A 14,968-nucleotide genomic window follows, 5' to 3' on the forward strand; every position below is an offset into this window, starting at 1 on the left:
AACTCAGTACGTGATGTTTTTACTCACTGCCTAGCACTCTACCAACTGAGCCACACTTCCAATCACATTGCTTCCCCTACCCAGGAATGTAAAGAGGACTTGAAAAACTCCTGTGTTGCTCAAATGGCTTCTGACATGGATGGACCCGTCTATCTTTTCACACAAATCACATTCTGATTTGGTCCTTAATTCTGCTTCCTTCTGGTGAACATGAATGGAATTATGTATTTCCTTTTAGGTTGCATGTTCAATGTAGCTTCTTTTTTTTTGGGGGGGGGGTCCAGTCGTGGGGCTTGAACTCTGGGCCTTGGGGCTGTCCCCTCAGCTCTTCAGCTCAAGGCTAGCGCTCTACCACTTGAGCCACAGCACCACTTCTGGTTTTCTGGTGGTTTATTGGAAATAAGAGTCTCATAGCCTTTCTTGCCTGGGCTGGCTTTGAACCATGATCCTCAGATCTCAGCTTCCTGAGTAGCTAGGATGACAGGCGTGAGCCACCTGTGCCCAGCTTGCATTTCTCTTCTTATTGCAACAAAATATGTATTGTTGGTTAAGAAACCAGACCTTAGAGAGGCAGCATCATGCAATCATAAAGTTCATGGATGCTGGAGCCAGAATGTATAGGCTGAGATTTTCACTGTGAAAATAAGAGTGTGAGCCAGTCTCTGGTGATTCACACTTGTAGAGAAGGAATCCCTGCCTCTCAGAATCTCACACTCTGCTGCAAGAAACAGGCAGAAACAAAGGAAGGAAGGAAAGGAAGGAAGGAAGGAAGAAAGAAAGGAAGAAGAAAGAGAGAGGAAGGAAGGAAGGAAAAAAGAAAGAAAGAGAGGGGAAGGAAGGAAGAAAGAAGAAAGAGAGAGGAAGGAAGGAAGGAAGAGAGGGGAAGGAAGGAAGAAAGAAAGAAGAAAGAGAGAGGAAGGAAGGAAGAAAGGAAGACAGAAAGAAAGAAAGAGAGAGGAAGGAAGGAAGGAAGGAAGGAAGAAAGAGAAAAGGAAGGAAGGAAGAAAGAGACAGAAAGGAAGAAAGGAAGGAAGGAAGGAAACAAGAAAGAAAGAAAGAGAGAGAGAGAAAGAAGGAAAGAAAGAGAGAAAGAAAGAAAGAAAAAGACAGAAAGGAAGGAAGGAAACAAGAAAGAGACAGAAAGGAAGGAAACAGAAAGAAAGAGAGAGAGAGAAAGAAAGAGGACAGAAAGGAAGGAAGGAAACAAGAACGAAAGAAGAAAGAGAGAGAGAGAAAGAGACAGAAAGGAAGGAAGGGAAGGAAGAAAGAAAGAAAAAAGAGAGAAAGAACGAAAGAAAGAAGAAAGAAAGAAAGAATAAAAGAAAAGAAAGAAGGCGGGTGGAGGCTGGGAAGGGGATGGGAAGGGGAAACAAAGGAGGAGGCTACAATGCTTGATAAGAAATGTACTCATTATCTTGCCCATGTAATTGTAACCCCTCTGTACAGTATGTTCACAATAAAAATAAAAAAGAAAGAAAGAGAGAGAGAGAGAGAGACAGAAAGGAAGGAAGGAAGGAAGAAAAGAAGGAAGGAACGAAGAAAGAAAGAAAGAAAAGATTTCCCAGAAATAGTTGCTCTCAGTGCTGCCTCACATTTACTTCTTCCTCTCTTTCAGAGAGAGAAACCAGAGACACAAAAACAGACAGACAGACAGACAGAGAGAGGTCAATCTGAGGCAAGCAATCTAGCAAGACACATAAACATGCAGGGGAGGGGGAGGGGGGAAGGGAGGAGGCAGGCGTGGAGGGGGAAGTAAGAGAAGGTTGGCAGGGTAGAGGTGGAGGGGAGGGAGGAGACTGGAGTGGAGGCGGGAGGGAGGGGTGGGAAAGGAGGGAGGGGAGGAGGCAGGGGTAGAGGGAGGGTGGAGGGGGGATGGAGGTGTGTGCATTTGATGCAGGGAAGGAAGATGAGCCTCCCGTCTAGGCATGCGTTGTGGAGAGCAGGTCAGACTTCCAGAAAGTGCCCTTGCTGTGGACGGTGGATGCTTAAGACAGGGCGGGAGCATCAGAGCAAAGAGAAAGGGTCCCTGTTCCTCCCCAGATTCCCCAGGCCCACAGGCAGTACTCCTGTGCAGAAGCTTGGGGCTGAAATTCTCGGGAATGTGCCAACTTGATTGGGGATTCCAAGCCGAGGGAGGGTGTGACCAATGGGCCTAGAATCAATGAGTCTTGTGCCACCTCCACCTTGAAAGTGATATTTCCTTGACCATATTTATTTCTATTTTTAAAAATCCAGCTGAGTGCCAGCAACTCACATCTGTCATCCCAGCCACTCAGGAGGCTGAGATCTAGAGGATCGTGGTTCAAAGCCAGCCCTGGGCAGAAAAACTGGAAGGTGGCACCATTTATGGCTCAAAGTGGTAAATGCTCACCTTGAGCAAAAGAGCTCAGAGGACAGTGCCCAGGCCTGAGTTCAGTTCCCAGGACCTCTCTCTCTCTCTCTCTCTCTCTCTCTCTCTCTCTCTCTCTCTCTCTCACACACACACACACACACACACACACACACACACTCAGAAATTCCTCTGCTCCTGATGAACGATTACAGACCATTCTCAGATTTCTTTTCTGTCTCTCTCTCTCTCTGGTGATTATTTATCCTCCACACATCTTTCCTATGCCCAGGGCGGGGGGGGGGGGGGGATCTGAAATAAAATATTTCCACTCACATACTTATTTATCATCATTATTACCAGATTGCTAAGTGAGTGTCCAGGGAAACTAGGAAATTGTCCATTTAAGACTACTCTAAAACCTCCCTAACATTTTCCAACCATCTTTATGCCTTTTCAAAACAAATTTGCCGTCAGTCTAAAAGCAATTCATTCTTCCATGTCACCGCAACCTTCCTCCCACAGCACGCTCTCAGAAAACCCAACCCTGGCTTCTGATACTGAAAAAGGAAAAGAAAAGCCAACGTGTAATTCCTTCTACCTCTTCTTACAAGTTCACTTATGCTTAAAACCCTTAATAGAACTCTCTCTCTTTAAAAAAAAACATTTCTTCTGACCCCAATCCAATCAGTAAAATAGTGATCAAGAATCAAAATTAGGCCCAGTGTTGGTAGCTCACACCTGTCATCCTAGCTACTCAGGAGGCTGAGGTCTGAGGATCATGGTTCAAAGCCAGCTCAGGCAGGAAAGGGCTGTGAGATTCTTATCTCCAGTAAGCACCAAAAAAAACAGAAGTGGCGCTGTGGCTCAAGTGCTACAGCATTTAACTGGAGCTGAAGAGCTGAGGGACAGCGCCCAGCCCAGAGTTCAAGCCCCACAACCAACCAAGAAAAAAAAGTCAGAAGTGGCACTAGCTCAAGGCACTAGCCTTGAGTAAAAAGCTCAGGGACAGCATCCAGGCCCTGAGTTCAAGCCCCAGAATTGGCACACGCATTGTTTTTTTTTTTTAAAAAAAAAAAAGAATCAAATTATGGTGCATGCTCGTAACTTGTGCTTGTCATTCTAGACACTCAGAAGGTTGAAACCTGAAGATTATGGTTTAAAGTTAGCCCAGGCAGACCAAATCTGAGAGACTTTTACCTCCCATAAATCAGCAAAAAAAGCTGGTGGGGGCTGTGGCTCAAATAGTGACAGGCCTTAAGTATCTAAACAACAACTACAACTACTACAACAAAAGGCTCTCAGGTCAAGCCTCAGGACCAGTACACACACACACACACACACACACACACACAATCAAAATTATGTGTATTTGAGTGTATAGGAAGGAAATCAAAACAGAAGAAAGCCAGACAAAAAGCCGAACCCCAGGTAATGCCAGAATGAGTCATTCCTCTAGATTGTAGATTTAGGGCAACAAAAAAAATAAATGAAGTACAAATAGTTTTAGATCTTTGTAGGACCGTGTTAAAAATGCTTCCTTGAGAGAGAAGGGGTTGGTTAGGAGCACTGGGTGACAATGTTATCAGACACTGTACTCATATACTGTTTTGTAGAATGGGAACTTCTTTGCACAACTACTTAAAGATAATTTTTTTAAAAATTTAAATGCTTCCTCGTAGGTTGAGAAATTCCTTTGGCCACCTAACAGATTGTCTCAAGAACGGTTGTCTCTACAGTTAATCTACCAGAATGTTCCAACGAGCATTGAAAAGAATGCTCCAGAAACTTTCAAATCATAGACAATCTGATTCAGTGGACAGAGCATGTGGGCCAGGATTTTCACATTCAATAGAGAGAGCGAGAGAAATCTTCATTTTCTTGAGAAGTGTAATCAAAGGTAAAAAGTTACTCCTGTTTTGATTCTTTTTTTTTTATTGTAAAGATACTATACAGAGGGTTACAGTTACATGAGTGAGGTAATGAGTACACTTCCTATTGAACATTGTTACCCCCCTCCATTGTTTTCCCCCCTACCATCCCCTCCTGTTTTGATTCTTAAATAGACCTCACATATTTATTGTCTCAAGTTCAAGGCAAAACTCATTTACTAGATAAAAAATCCCAGGCTGGGCACCAGTGGCTCATTTCTGTCATCCTAGCTACACTAGAGGCTGAGATCTGGAGGATCGTGCTTCAAAGCCAGCCCAGGTAGGAAAGTCCATGAGACTCATCTCTCCAATGAACCACAGAAAACCAGAAGTGGAGTTGTGGCTCAAATGGTAGAGAACAAAAAAAAATAACCTCAGGGAAAATGCCCAGGCCCTGAGTTCAAGCCTTGGAACTAACACACACACACCCCGATGGAGAGAGGAAGGGTGGGCAAAGGTAGTCATAATACTCAGTATACACATTTGGAAATGGAGCCAGGTCGCTTGAGGGTTAGAGGTGGGGTTGGGAGAGATGGGAGAGAGAAAGATAATTGAGATGCATTATACCCACAAACTGACATGTGGAATTGAAACCCCTTTCTACAACGACTGAAAGATAATAATTTTTTAAAGTCCCAAAGAAGCCATGGGAATCTTTTCCCCTCTAAAGGTCATATTCCTCTTTCAATATTCCCTTTTAAAAAACTATGGATGTTTGGGGAAAGTCTTATATATCAAAAAGCCTATAAAACATACTTTTGTGGGGAGTTCCGGGCGAAAAAAATCTACCATTTCCCCCAACAATATCTCAACGGTATCTTGTTTGATATCAACCAGCCTCCACTGGGCTTCTGACTCTCCTAGACAAACCTTTGGCTGTTCCTCCTTTTGCTTATCTTCTAGAAAATTCATCATCTCTCTCCGAAAGGCCTTCCCCTGTTTACCTGGAACCTCTAGAACATTCGATGACATGTCACACTTGCTTAATAGAGCACGAAGAAATTCCATCGGATCTCTATTAATTTTTTTTGAGATATCTCATTCCCCCCCCCCACACACACACTTTTTTTTTTGCTTTTTCTTATTTTTTTTTCCTTAGAAAAACTTACACTTTTTTGTTTGTTCTTCTCCATGAAGATGGCCGACCTGATGGAAAACTGGCAGGCTTTGGTTCAGGCAAGTACAAAGCTGTCCCGTCTTGGTGTCTGACCCAATCTGATTTCTCATGATGAGTTCCAGCCTGAATTGCTCATCTCCAGCAAATGCACTTTAGAGGCACGCTGGGAGGGGGGGGAAAGGAAGGAGCTTGGGGTGGGGGAAGGAATATGGGGAGAGGCTTCTGGGCGTATGTGTGATTAGATAGTAGAGCAGCAAATGTGATTTTAAATGATCTCATGGGACGAGCTGGAATCTAAGGAAGTGAAGAGACTGCACTTTACATTCTCCCCAAAGCCTTTGACCAACCAACTCTCCAGCCTGGAAAAAGACAGCTTTCACAGTACCATAGAGCTGTTTGCTATGCTGGCCCAGTCTGGTCAAACAATACTCAATTATGTAGCTCCTTCTTTCTACCTACATCTTTGTTTCAGAGTGAATATTCACTATATGAAAAGATTTGTGTTGACACCTTACTTTTTTTTGTTGTCAGGGGTGGGGCTTGAACTCAGGGCCTGTGCGTCATCCCTGAGCTCTTTTTGCTCATGGCTAGTGCTCTACCACCTTGAGTCATCTATGGTACCACTTCTGGTTTTTCTGGTGGTTCATTGGAGAGAAGAGTTTCATGGGGACTTTCCGGCCCAGGCTGGCTTTGAACCATGATCCTCTAGATCTCAGCCTGCTGAGTGACAGGTTTGAGTCACTGGCACCTGGCTACACCTTACATTTTATGGTTTTTGTCTTCAAAAATATTTTTTATTAAGCTGGGCATGGTGGCTCACGCCTGTCATCCTAGCTACACAGGAGGCTGAGATCTGAGGATCACTATTCAAAGCCATCCTAGGCAGGAAAGTCTGTGTGATTCTTATCTCAGTTAACCACCAAAAAAGCCAGAAACAGAGCTGTGACTCCGGAGATAAAGAGCTAGCCTTGAACACAAAAGCTTAGGAATAGTGCCTGAGTTCAAGCCCCTAGACTAGCACACAAAAAAAATTGAAAAATACCATCTTTGCATTGTCTTTAAGTAGTTGTACAAAGGGGTTACAACTCAACGTGTCCATTTATGAATATAATACATCTTGATCAATGTCACCCCTCCCCTCAGTTTTCCTAATTTCACAGGCTATATATTGAACATCATGACTGCATTGTCTTCCTTTCCTTTTCTTCTTCATTTTTCTGCCCCTTTTTCTTCGACCTTCCCCCCATACACACCTTTCCAGTATCAGCTTCCTGGTATTCATTCTGTTGGGCTATGAGTAAGAATTTTCTAAGAAACTACAGCGCTTGAATTTTTCCCATGACTATACCATACTTCAGGTAATATGTTTGTGCACGCTGTGTGTGGTCATTTCCATAATGAGAAATTACACCTGACTTACGCATATAAGAGAAACCGTGCATCTCTTCTCTCCCTGGGCCTGACTTATATGAAAGACTTTCCTTTCCAATTCACTAGTAATTTTTAAAAAAAATATCTAGAAACAGAGGCATGGATCAAGTGGTCAAGAAAAGAACCCAAGCACTTGGTAGCTCAGGTCTGTAATCCTAGCTAGTCAGGAGGTTGAGATCTGAGGATCCAGGTTCAAAGCTAACTTTGAATGGAAGAACCAAGTGACAGTGTAGGATGTGAGTTTTCAAGCCCCAGTACCAATGCGCACACACACACGCACACACACACACACACACACACACACCCCAAAAATGTTTTGGAACCACTTACATATATAGTAGTGACAGACTTAGTGGCAGAGGAAGGAGTCCAGAATGACTGTCAGAGCACCCATTCTGCCTCTGAGACGTTGGGGTCTTGGATAAATTGTACATTGCTATCTGTCTTCTCTGGGCCTCTTTGGTAGGAGTGACATGCGCTAATTGTTTTGTCAGACCTCCTAGTTGCCTTCTGGCTCTCTGGTTCTGTTTTTGCAAATGAATTCCTTTTTTTAAAAAAATAAAAACAGTCAGTAGCCATTTCTGTTATTGCAGAAATTCTACAGCACAAGTTGGCATGGGTGAATCTTCCCCTTCCATGATGGGAAGTAAATGACTTCCAAGGTAGTAAACCACTTCCGGGATCGCAAACCACTTCCGGGTTGGTAAACATCTAGGGAAGTGAATCACTTCCGGTTTCATTTCAATACCCTTTCCATTAAAAAAAAAAAAAAACTTTACAGTTATTATGAAGGTCATGCACCCTGGGGTGACAGTCTCCCAAGTCAGGTCCTGAGCATATTGGACCATGTCCCCTCCCTTCCTCTGCTCTCTTCCATTTTTCCCTCCCAGCCCCACCCACAAGGTGTGGAGTTCATTCTCCACATGGTGTCCAGTGAGGACCACACTGTGTGTGCTCACCCTTTGTTCCCCTATTTCTGTGTCCCCCACAAAAGACAGATACACAAAGAAGACAAGAAGAAGAAGAAAAAAACAGCAAGAAAAAGAAAAACCTCTTGCTTCCATTTCCTGGAGTTCATTTGTTTTTCTTTTTTCTTTTCTTTTTTCTTTTTTGCCAGTTGTGGGCCTGAACTCTGGGCCTGGGCGCTGTCCCTCAGCTCTTCAGTTCAAGGCTAGCGCTCTACCACTTGAGCCACAGCGCCACTTCTGGGTTTTTCTGCTTTATGTGGTGCTGAGGAATCGAACCCAGGGCTTCATGCATGCGAGGCAAGCACTCTACCACTGAGCCACCTTCCTAGCCCCTTCCTGGAGTCCATGTGGATAGCTATTATTTTGGATGATCAGAGGTGCAGAGATCTGGTTCCTTTGTGCTCCTACCCAAAGAGTCTCCTCCTTTGTCAATTTCCCAATTTGGCTTTGTTTTTAGGATGGCCCCATGAAGCTGAGAATTCTTTGTCTCTGTGATTTGCAAGGTTTGTGCAAAACATTTTTTTTTTTTTGGTTTATTTGTGACAATCTCAGAGCTTGAACTCGGGCACTGTCCCTTAGCATTTGCACTTGAAGGCTGGCACTCTGCCACTGGAGCCACAGCTCCCCTTCCAGCTTTTTGCTAGCTCATCGGAGGCTCAAATCTCACACACTTTCCTCCCCTGGGCTGGCTTTCAACACGGATCCTTATATCTCAGCCTCCTGAGTAGCTAGGATGACAGGCATGAGCCACCATAGCCTGGTGAACTTGGGCTTCTTTTTGAACTCAAGGCTGGCTCTCTACTGCTTGAGCCACACCTCCACCTCTGGCTTTATTTTTTGCTGGTTCATTGCAGATAAGAGTCTCGCAGACTTTCCTGCCTGGGGCTGGTTTCGAACCCCGATCCTCCTATCTCAGCCTCTTGAGCAGCTGGGATGACAGGCGTGAGGTGCTGGTCTCTGACTCTGGCTAGCATTGAATCCCTGTCTGCTTTCTCTACTCCTGCGAGCAGCACCATCCCCCTCTCCCCTCTCTCCCCTCTCTCTTGTAGTCCATGATGTTCCTGGACACAGCCAGACACAAGGTAGCACGACCTCTCTGTCGGAATCCAGACGCCAGGCAAAGACCCACAGCTTGGTTTCCATGACAACCTGCCCACCCAGCTCTCTGCAGCTGCGGCCCCCTCCGCTGCCCTCTGTGGCCAGGCCCGTGGGTGCTTGTGCCAGCCTCGGGGCCTCCAGTTGCCTCCGCCTCCAGGGCCGTGGCTGGTGATGGTTGCTCACTCTCTGTGCTGCGGAGGGAAGCATTGGCTGCATTGGTTCCCATGGGGACGGCCGTGGGCGCAGGCTGCCAGGGGTCAGACACCCTGACACAACAGGCCTGCCTACTCCACCAGCTCCTGGGAGCCTCGGAGTCTCTGGAACAGACGATCATTTCTTGTGAATTTTTGTTTTTCTGCGTGGCCAGGCCTGGGATTTGAACTCAGGGCCTGGGTGCTGTCTCTGAGCTTCTTTGTGCCCAAGGCTGGCGCTCTGCCATTTGGAGTCATATGTATGGCACCACTTCTGGTTTTCTGGGGGTTCATTAGAGAGAAGAGTCTCACGGACTTTCCTGCCCCAGCTGGCTTGGAATCACAGTCCTCCAGATCTCAGCCTCCTGAGTAGCTTGGCTAACAGGCGTGAGCCACCAGCACCCAGTTTTTTTTTCCCTTTTCTTAATCGTTATTTATTTTTTTTTTTGGGGTCCGGTCATGGGGCCTGAACTCTGGGCCTGGGCGCTGTCCCTCAGCTCTTCAGCTCAAGGCTAGTGCTCTACCACTTGAGCCACAGCACCACTTCTGGCTTTTTTTCTGCTTCTGTAGTACTGAGGAATCGAACCCAGGGCCTCATGCATACAAGGCAAGCGCTCTACCACTGAGCCACCTTCTCAGCCCTCTTTAGTTTTTAAGTGAATACTGAGGCCTTAAACTGGGGTTCTTACACTTGCTGAGTAACTAGTGCTCCCCCATTTGATCCAAAGTTTCAGCCCTGTTTGCTTTTTCTTTCTTAATTCTTGTTTGTTTTGTTCATGTCTCATTTTGATTTCCCTGTAAGGGTGATGTACAGAGGGGTTACAGTTATGTAAGTTAGGGGTTGTGTACGTTTCTTGTCAAACATTGTTACCCTCTCCCTCCCAGCTCCTCCCCTCTTGTTTAGGTTTTTGTTCTGGTGAAGGTCCCAGACCATTTGGATCCTCCTATCTCCAATGTAGGAGAAGAGTGGAATTCTTGCCTCTTTGCGTGAGCAAGCTTGCACACTCTGGGAAGAAATTTCCCTTTCTTTCACCATAAACAGCACAGGTTTAGCATTGTGTACATTTGAATACAAAAAGAAACTGCCTTTTTTTGTATCCTAAACTTCTCCTGACAATACAACAGGATTCTTTGCGGGGGGGGGGGGGGGGGGGAGTGTGGAAGGTTTGCTGGTAAGAGCCATTTCCACCATGAGCATTATTTTTGGAACCAATTCATCGTCACTAAATGACAATTGTTTTCGAGTCCTGCTTGATCCCTGGGTTTCATACATTTCCAAGTAAGAGAGAGTGGGGGGGTGGGAAGAAAGCAGGGAGAAGAAAAGATTTCTCCGCACAATGGCAGCAAAACCTGAAGGCAGTGTTCCCACACAACGGCTCTTCATTGTGCTCAGAGATGCTCAAATGCTTTGTCTGGTAGAAATTGTTCAGAAGGCAGGTGGAGAGGTTTTCATAGGGAGAGAAAGCATCTGAGATCTCAGGCCTCTTTGCAGGAATGGGAAGCAAGGTTTAAACTAGAAGCCAGGCGCTGGCAGCTCATGCCTGTCATCTTAGCTACTCAGGAGGCTGAAATCTAGAGGATTAAAGTTGTGGCAAGCCAGACGAGCAGGAAAGTCTGTGAGACTTTTATCCTCCATGAACCAACAAAATCAAGCCAGAAATTGAGGTGTGGCTCAAGTGGTAAAGTGCCAGCCTGGAGTGAAAAAACTGCTTATGCCCTGAGCTCAAGACTCAGTACTGGGTCAAGAAGAGAGAAGGAAAAATAGAGAGAGACACAGAGAGAGAGACAGAAAGAGGAGGGGGGAGAGATCAGGGAGGGGGGAGAGATCAGGGAGAAGAATTGAATTGAGTCCAAATGGATAAAGGAAATTCAGCGTGGAGCCTAATGGATATTTGAATCTCAGATGAAATGTGAGTCTTAAGAGCATTTCAATATAATATATATTTAATTGAAATGAACTACACTTCTTCAATCAAAGAAATAAATGACATTAGTGATTTCATGCCGGGTGAGAATTGCTCCATGACCCTTTCCAACTTCTCCCTCACGAAAGCTTGTCTGCCGAAAGTGCTGAGCCCTCACCTATTTGCTGAATGAATGATGGGATGAATGAATGATATGGAATGGCAATTGACAAGGGAGAGGTTTCAACACTGTGCTACTAAGAAGGCGATTTATCTCCCAGGCTTTCTAGGTTTTCTACAGAGAAATGATAGCACCTTGATTATTAGAATGAGATGAGAAACTGAGTCCAGAAAGAGTGTCCTAAAGCAGGCAGTGAGGTGCTCATTCATCCAGGCTAGAGATGGGGTCCTTCTGATCCATGAACCAGTCATAAAGTGACAGATAGCTGGGCACTGGTGGCTCACACCTGTAATCCTGAGGATCATGGTTTGAAGCCAACCTGGGCAGGAAAGTCTGTGAGACTCTTATCTCCAATAACTACTCAGAAAAAGCCAGAAGTGGTGCTGTGGCTCAAGTGGTAGAGCACTAGCCTTGAGCCAAAGAAGCTCAGGGATAGTGCCCAGGCCCTGAGTTCAAGCAAAATAAATGATGATGATGATTAACAAAAATAAAGTGACAGATAAAGGCAGATGCTGGTCACAAAGCTGGGTAATACGCAGTTGAGAAAAATAGAAGGTGTGGCAGCTGGTAGTGTGTGTGTGTGTGTGTACGCACACACGTGTGTGCCAGTACCAGGACTTGAACGCAGGACCTCACACTCTCATTTAGGCTTTGCCTCTCAAAGCTAATGCTCTGCCATGGATCGCACCTCCGCTTCTGGCTCTTGCTTTTGCTGGCTCGTCAATGAGAGTCTCACAGACTTGTCTTCCCTGGCTGGCTTTGAACACAGGCCCTCAGATCTCCGCCTCCTGAGCTGCGAGGGTGACAGGCGCGAGCCACGGGCTCCGACTCCAGCTTTCCATCAGCTCAGTTCTGCTGAAGACACCCCGAAGCTCGGGACGGGTTGGGTAGGGGGAGGAGGATCCGTCCACCCTGTCCTCACGCTGGCCAGCCGGGACCCCATAATCAAGACGCAGTCAGGGTGCTGCCTGGGCCTGGGCCCAGACCGGGGGCGCTGTCCGCGGTGCTGACCTGGGCCTGGCCCTGGGCCTGGGGACGCTGCCCGCGGTGCTGACCTGGGCCTTGGCCTGGGGGAGGCGGGGAGAGGGGGGAACTGTCCGCGGTGCTGATCTGGGCCTGGGCCTGGGGGCGCTGTCCGCGGTGCTGATCTGGGCCTGGGCCTGGGGACGCTGTCCGCGGTGCTGATCTGGGCCTGGGCATGGGGGCGCTGTCCGCAGTGCTGATCTGGACCTGGGCCTGGGGCGCTGTCCGCAGTGCTGATCTGGGCCTGGGCCTGGGCGAGGCAGGGAGAGGGGGGGGACTGTCCGCGGTGCTGATCTGGGCCTGGGCGTGGGCCCGGGGGCGCTGTCCGCAGTGCTGATCTGGCCTGGGGCCTGGGGCGCTGTCCACGGTGCTGATCTGGGCCTGGGCATGGGCGAGGCAGGGAGAGGGGGGGGACTGTCCGCGGTGCTGATCTGGGCCTGGGCCTGGGGGAGCTTCCGCGGTGCTGATCTGGGCCTGGGCCTGGGGGCGCTGTCCGCGGTGCTGATCTGGGACTGGGCCTGAGACTGGGGCGCTGTCCGTGGTGCTGATCTGGGCCTGGGCTAGGGGGGTGGTGTGCGGCCTGCAGGACGCCCTGAGGCTAATGCACTCAGGGGATGTGGGAGAGACATGGGGGTGGGGGACAGAGACACAGAGAGTCACAGAGACACACAGAGACACGGGGAGACACAGAGTCAGAGAGAGACGCAGAGAAAGTCAGAGAGAGACACACAGAGACAAGAGACACAGAGACACACAGAGACACAGAGAGAGAAAGAGACAGAGAGACAGGATCATCTTCAATCAAATGGAAATATTAAAAAATGATAATTTAATTAAAAAGGAAGCACAATGGCTGACGGATTCCAGACCAGTACTGTGATGGTTGTGCCAGGTTTTCACCAAAGTTCGGACACTTGGGGGGGGGGCGTGCATGCATGTACACACGTGCATGCCAGTCCCAGGGCTCTCACTTTGGGCCTGCAGATCTCGCTTAACTTCTTCACCTGAGGCTAGCTAGCGCTCTACCACCTGAAGCACAACCTCCGCTTCTGGCTTTGGGGTCGGTCATTTGTTAGAAATCAGAGTCCCATGGATTCTCCTGCCCTGCTGGCTTCGAACCACCATCCTCTGGATCTCAGCCTCCTGAGTCGCTACGGTGACAGGCATGAGCCACCGGTGCCTGGTCTTTGCTTGGCACTTCTCTTGTGGGTGGGGTACCCCCAAAATAAAAAGAAGCAGGAGCTGCGGGTGGGGCTGTAACAGTGACCCTGGGTCACGGTGCACACCCCACGGTCCCTCTCCACCACAGGTGTGCGCCCCCGAGGGGCTCCCCAATGGGGTCTCCACCTCCTGTCTCTTAGCCGTTGAAGGAAGAGGAAATCACTCCCACTGGTCTTCTTGCTACTGAATTCTGGGTTGTTTTATTTTAAAAAAATAACTCTTTTTAAATTGATGTTTTGGACTAAATAAAGCTCTTCTCCCACTCCAATTGAGCTTATAATGGAGTCTAATTTTATAAAGGGGTCAATTAATGGCTTTGTAAATATAAAAGAAAGGATCTTGGCTGGGGTTTTTCCCCTTCCTTCCTTTCTTTCTTTCTTTCTTCCTTCCTTCCTTCCTTTTTTTCTTTCTATCGTCTCCTCCTCCCCCCTTCCTCCTCCTCCTCTTCTTCTCCTTCTTTTTCTTCCTCCTCCTCCTCTCTTCTTCTTCTTCTTCTTCTTCTCCTCCTCCTCCTCCTCCTCCTCCTCCTCCTCCTCCTCCTCCTCCTCCTCCTCCTCCTCCTCCTCCTCCTCCTCCTCCTCCTCCTCCTCCTCCTGCTCCTTTCTGCTTCCTTCTTTCTCTTCCTCTTCTGCCTCTGCTTCTCCTCTTTCCCAATAAAGCCTCCGAAGTTAGTCCTGTAAAAAATAAATGTCACATTTCTCCTCTGCAGCATGGCAAGCTTTCTTGGAAGAAAAAAATTAACAGGAAATGAGTCAGGAAAACACCCTGAGGCCACTCGGCCATACAAAAGCCCCCTGCACAGTAAAGTCTGGCTGCCAGCCTTGGCCAACTGTAGGGAGGAGAGTGCCTGGCCCACGAGAGAGGACTTGGCCCATGGTTTCCAGGCAGGGCTGCTCTGTGGGGTATGGGACTATAGAACTGACCTGCTGCTTTCCAGAGCTAGGAGGGGAGCTTGTGTCTCAGACATAATTAAGTCAAGAAAGAATGTTAAGTGAACCACTCAAAGCTACCAGCCTCTGTGTGTGTGTGTGTGTGTGTGTGTGTGTGTGTGTGTGTGTGCGCGCGCGTACATGCCAGTCCTGGGGGTTGAACTCAGGACCTGAACACTGTCCCTGAGCTGTTTATTATTATTATTATTGTTATTGCTATTATTCATTGTTTACTTATAGCTCAAGGCCAGTGCTCTACCACTTGAACCACAGCTCCATGTCTGCTTTGGGGTGGTGGATTGGAGCTAAGAGTCTCACGGACTTTCCTGTCTGAGCTGGTTTTGAACCACAGTCGTCCAGATCTCAGCCTCCTGAGTATCTGGGATGACAGACAAACACCTCGGTTCTTTCTGTCTATCTCTGGCCACCTCTCAGATGGCAGATGCCCATCCCTCTGGTGGACAGTAACCTAAGGAGATGCCGGGACAACTGAGATTCATCCCCAAAGGGCTATAAAAGAGGGAAGGAGCTGGGCACCGGTGGTTCACACCTGTCATCCTAGCTACTCAGAAAGCTGAGATCTGAGGATCCCGGTTCAAAGCCAGCCCAGGCAGGAAAGTTCGTGAGACTCTTATCTCCAATAAA

This window comes from Dipodomys spectabilis, unplaced genomic scaffold, assembly GCF_019054845.1.
Source record: "Dipodomys spectabilis isolate Male_0828 unplaced genomic scaffold, ASM1905484v1 ptg000603l, whole genome shotgun sequence".
Taxonomy (NCBI): Eukaryota; Metazoa; Chordata; class Mammalia; order Rodentia; family Heteromyidae; genus Dipodomys; species Dipodomys spectabilis.